A 6,000-nucleotide genomic window follows, 5' to 3' on the forward strand; every position below is an offset into this window, starting at 1 on the left:
CCACCCACATAACCAACACTATATAAAGCTATTAACCCTTAAACCGCCACCCCCCACCACATTCCTACTACCATAATAAGCCTATAAACCCCTAAAACGCCGCCCACCCACATAACCAACACTATATAAAGCTATTAACCCTTAAACCGCCGCCCCCACTACATTCCTACTACTATAATAAACCTATTAACCCCTAAAACGCTGACCCCCCACATCGCAACTACTAAACTAAACATATTAACTCCTAAACCGCCGGCCCACAACATCGCAACACACTAAATTAAACTATTAACCCTTAAACCTAACACCCCCTAATTTTAAATTAAATGTACAATATAACTATCTTTAAATAAATAAAAACTTACCTGTCAAATAAAAAAAGAAGAAGTTTCAACTATAAAGTAACCCAACATTACTATTTTAAAACAATTACATTAATGAAAAAACTAAAAAAACTAAATTACAAATGAAAAAAATCCTAACACTACGAAAAATTACATTGCAAAAAAATAAAAACTCTAAAATTACAAAAAAATAAAAACTCTAAGATTACAAAAAATAATAAACAAAATTATCCAAAATAATAACAATTAAACCTAATCTAATACCCCTATAAAAATAAAAAAGCTTCCCCAAAATAAAAACACCCCCTAACATAACAATAAACTATCAATAGTCCTTAAAAGGGCCATTTGTAGGGCATTGCCCTGAAGCAATCAGCTCTTTTACCTTAAAAAATTACAAAGTTCCCCCTCAAAGTAAAACCCCCACCCAACCAGCCCCCCAAAATAAAAAACCTAAGTCTAAAAAAAAATCGAAGCTACCCATTGCCCCTAAAGAGGCATTTATATAGGCATTGCCCTTAATTGGCATTCAGCTCTTTTGTGCACAAAGCCCTAATCTAAAAGAAAAAAACATCCCCCCCCAAAAAAAACAACAACTAACACTTACCCCAGGAAATCTACTCACAGTTTCTGAAGTCCGGACATCCATTTTCATCCAGGTGGCGAGAAGTCTTCATCCAGGTGGCAACATCTTCATCCATCATGTGGGCATCTTCTATCTTCATCCCAATGGCATGGAGCTGTGGAGGCACGGAGCATCATTGCCAATGGCGCGGACATCCAGCGTGGAGGATCCTCTTCATATGATCACCGCCGTACACTTGTCAGGTTTTTTCCCCTGCTTTATTTGCCATGTGCTGCTGGCAGCCATTTTACTCACCTCTCTTGCTGACTCTGGTGCATAGTGTGTGATGCTGCTCATTTCCTGCATGCCCTTTTATGGCCAGACTGGTGTAAATCATCCATGTGAGATAGGTTGCAGTCTCAGAATTGTGATGTCATCACTTATTATTTAAAGAGCCTTTGCTCAGTATGCTTTGCCCTTGCGTTGTCTCAGATCTGTTTGTGAGAGTTCCTGTGTATTACCTGGCTGTCTGACGTCCCTCCTGGTTCCTGATCCCTGGCTTGTTCCTGACTCTGCTGTTCTCCTTGTTCCTGATTCCGGCTCGTCTGACTACTTGCTTTGGCTCCTGACTCAGCTCGTCTGACTATTAGCTTTGGCTCCTGACTCGGCTCGTCTGACTACGAGCTCTGGTTTTGACTCCTGGCTTGTTATTTGACTTCTGGACTTTTTATTATTTTTTGCTATTAATAAAGGTGTGATTATTTTTGCACTTCTCGTCTCAGTCTAATTCCTGGCACTCTGACATTACGCAAGGGCCATGAATCCTGATGGTGCTAATAATCCACCTTTACCTACCATCATTTCCAGGATGGATGAACAGGATCACCGCTTGGATCAATTTGCACTAGCCCTGCAAACCCTGTTTTCCGCAAGTTATGGCTGCTCCTGTTTCCTCTGCTGCACCTAGTCCCACCAGGAGCATGTCCGGTTCTGCACCTCTACCTCAGTGATATGGAGGTGATCCTATTCAGTGCAGAGGGTTTTTGAACCAGGTGGGCATTTACTTTGAGATGTAACCTCAGGCGTTTCCCTCTGACAGAGCTAAGGTAGAATTTCTCATCTCGTTACTCTCTGACACAGCTCTTGCCTGGGATAATACCTTGTGGGAGACTAATAAACCTGTGATTTCAAATTACCCTGAATTTGTGGCTTCCTTTCGAAGGGTATTTGATGTTCCGGCTCACTCCTCCTCTGCTGTTAAACGACTCATGTCCATTCAGGAAGGTACGAGATCTGTTGCTCAGTATGCCATTGAGTTCTGTACACTTGCCACAGAGGTAGGTTGGAACAATGAAGCCCTTGTTGCTGCCATCTTTCATGGGCTCTCTGATGCGATTAAAGATGAAGTTGCTGCCAGAGATTTACCAGAGGATCTCGAGGCTTTGGTGTCTTTTTTGATCCTAATTGATCGGTTTAATTATGTGGTCTCCTACCTGCCTGGTAGTAAGAATGTTAGGTCTGATGCAGATTTGGGATACATAGGTATAATGTAGGTTGCGGCGGTGTACGGAGCGGCAGATTAGGGGTTAAAAAAAATATGCAGGTGTCAGCGATAGCGGGGGCGGCAGATTAGGGGTTAATAAATATTATGTAGGGGTCGGCGGTATTAGGGTCAGCAGATTAGGGGTACATAGGGGTTACCTAAGTGGCGGCGGTGTACGGAGCGGCAGATTAGGGGTTAAAAATTTTAATAGAGTGGCAGCGATGTGGGGGGGACCTCAGTTTAAGGGTACATAGGTAGTTTATGGGTGTTAGTGTACTTTAGAGCACAGCAGTTAAGAGCTTTATAAACCGGCGTTAGCCCAGAAAGCTCTTAACTACTGACTTTTTTCTGCGGCTGGAGCCTTGTCGTTAGATTTCAAACGCTCACTTCAGCCACGACTCTAAATACCGGCGTTAGAAAGATCCCATTGAAAATATAGGATACACAAATGGCGTAGGGGGATATGCGGTATGGAAAAGTCGCGGCTGCAAAGTGAGCGTTAGACCCTTTCCTGACTGACTCCAAATACCAGCGGGCGGTAAAAACCAGCGTTAGGAGCCTCTAACGCTGGTTTTGGCGGCTACCGCCCAACTCTAAATCTAGGCCAAGGTTAGCATGCCTCTTCAGCAAAATAGAGGTAAGTATTAACCCCTACAGAATATGAATGAATACTGATGAGCTTTATAAGAATTTATTTGTTTTCTTTAAATTTAATTGGTGCATTCATTCAAAAATTAATTTTGTAAAAACGAAATGAATATCCATTTTTGTTACGAATTTGCATTCGGAATGCAATTAATTCACATCTCTTAAAACTAATAATATAATCTATTGCTTACAATTTTCATGTAATCTAAGTTAAATTGGAATGTCCTCTAGAAAACTAACGCCTAGATTTAGAGTTTTGCGGCCAAAGGGGTGCGTTAGCTACGCGTGCTTTTTCTGGCCACACCTTTTAAATACCGCTGGTATTTAGAGTTCACAGAAGGGCTGGGTTTTCAGTGCGTTAGGCTCCAAAAAGGGAGCATACGAAGAGAGAAGCGCTCTACCAGGAACGAACAACAGCTCAGTGGCTTGTTCTATGGCGATTTACCACCCGGAAGCAGCCTCTTTTAGACCAGTGTGCTTTTCACAGAAGAAAACTTTCCTGAAGTATATCAGTCTGATCCTGCCAAGTAAGGTCAGTCCAGCCCCGAAATACCAGGCAATTCTCCTCTGAACAAGGAACATGACAACCCCAGACGATCGTTTCGGCCTCCTATGGGCCTCGTCAGTGAGGTGCAGCCACATTCCTCTAAGCACACTATGGGTGATGGGGGAAACCAGACGTGGACTCCTTGCCCAGTGTGCTTAGAGGAATGTGGCTGCACCTCACTGACGAGGCCCATAGAAGGCCGAAACGATCGTCTGGGGTTGTCATGTTCCTTGTTCAGAGGAGAATTGCCTGGTATTTCGGGGCTGGACTGACCTTACTTGGCGGGATCAGACTGATATACTTCAGGAAAGTTTTCTTCTGTGAAAAGCACACTGGTCTAAAAGAGGCTGCTTCCGGGTGGTAAATCGCCATAGAACAAGCCACTGAGCTGTTGTTCGTTCCTGGTAGAGCGCTTCTCTCTTTGTATGCAAATTATTATGACCCTGGGTAAGTCTCCCTATGGGTGATGGGGGAAACCAGACATGGACTCCTTGCCCAGTGTGCTTAGAGGAATGTGGCTGCACCTCACTGACGAGGCCCATAGAAGGCCGAAACGATCGTCTGGGGTTGTCATGTTCCTTGTTCAGAGGAGAATTGCCTGGTATTTCGGGGCTGGACTGACCTTACTTGGCGGGATCAGACTGATATACTTCAGGAAAGTTTTCTTCTGTGAAAAGCACACTGGTCTAAAAGAGGCTGCTTCCGGGTGGTAAATCGCCATAGAACAAGCCACTGTGCTGTTGTTCGTTCCTGGTAGAGCGCTTCTCTCTTTGTATGCAAATTATTATGACCCTGGGTAAGTCTCCCTATGGGTGATGGGGGAAACCAGACGTGGACTCCTTGCCCAGTGTGCTTAGAGGAATGTGGCTGCACCTCACTGACGAGGCCCATAGAAGGCCGAAACGATCGTCTGGGGTTGTCATGTTCCTTGTTCAGAGGAGAATTGCCTGGTATTTCGGGGCTGGACTGACCTTACTTGGCGGGATCAGACTGATATACTTCAGGAAAGTTTTCTTCTGTGAAAAGCACACTGGTCTAAAAGAGGCTGCTTCCGGGTGGTAAATCACCATAGAACAAGCCACTGAGCTGTTGTTCGTTCCTGGTAGAGCGCTTCTCTCTTTGTATGCAAATTATTATGACCCTGGGTAAGTCTCCCTATGGGTGATGGGGGAAACCAGACGTGGACTCCTTGCCCAGTGTGCTTAGAGGAATGTGGCTGCACCTCACTGACGAGGCCCATAGAAGGCCGAAATGATCGTCTGGGGTTGTCATGTTCCTTGTTCAGAGGAGAATTGCCTGGTATTTCGGGGCTGGACTGACCTTACTTGGCGGGATCAGACTGATATACTTCAGGAAAGTTTTCTTCTGTGAAAAGCACACTGGTCTAAAAGAGGCTGCTTCCGGGTGGTAAATCGCCATAGAACAAGCCACTGAGCTGTTGTTCGTTCCTGGTAGAGCGCTTCTCTCTTTGTATGCAAATTATTATGACCCTGGGTAAGTCTCCCTATGGGTGATGGGGGAAACCAGACGTGGACTCCTTGCCCAGTGTGCTTAGAGGAATGTGGCTGCACCTCACTGACGAGGCCCATAGAAGGCCGAAACGATCGTCTGGGGTTGTCATGTTCCTTGTTCAGAGGAGAATTGCCTGGTATTTCGGGGCTGGACTGACCTTACTTGGCGGGATCAGACTGATATACTTCAGGAAAGTTTTCCTCTGTGAAAAGCACACTGGTCTAAAAGTGGCTGCTTCCGGGTGGTAAATCGCCATAGAACAAGCCACTGAGCTGTTGTTCGTTCCTGGTAGAGCGCTTCTCTCTTTGTATGCAAATTATTATGACCCTGGGTAAGTCTCCCTATGGGTGATGGGGGAAACCAGACGTGGACTCCTTGCCCAGTGTGCTTAGAGGAATGTGGCTGCACCTCACTGACGAGGCCCATAGAAGGCCGAAACGATCGTCTGGGGTTGTCATGTTCCTTGTTCAGAGGAGAATTGCCTGGTATTTCGGGGCTGGACTGACCTTACTTGGCGGGATCAGACTGATATACTTCAGGAAAGTTTTCCTCTGTGAAAAGCACACTGGTCTAAAAGTGGCTGCTTCCGGGTGGTAAATCGCCATAGAACAAGCCACTGAGCTGTTGTTCGTTCCTGGTAGAGCGCTTCTCTCTTTGTATCCAAAAAGGGAGCGTAGAGCATAATTTAACGCCACTGCAACTCTCGATACCAGCGGTGCTTACGAACGCGGCCAGCGTCAAAAACATGCTCGTGCACGATTCCCCCATAGGAAACAATGGGGCAGTTTGAGCTGAAAAAAACCCTGCAAAAAAGCCGCGTTCAGCTCCTAACGCAGCCCCA

Source organism: Bombina bombina, chromosome 2 (assembly GCF_027579735.1).
Source record: "Bombina bombina isolate aBomBom1 chromosome 2, aBomBom1.pri, whole genome shotgun sequence".
Lineage (NCBI taxonomy): Eukaryota > Metazoa > Chordata > Amphibia > Anura > Bombinatoridae > Bombina > Bombina bombina.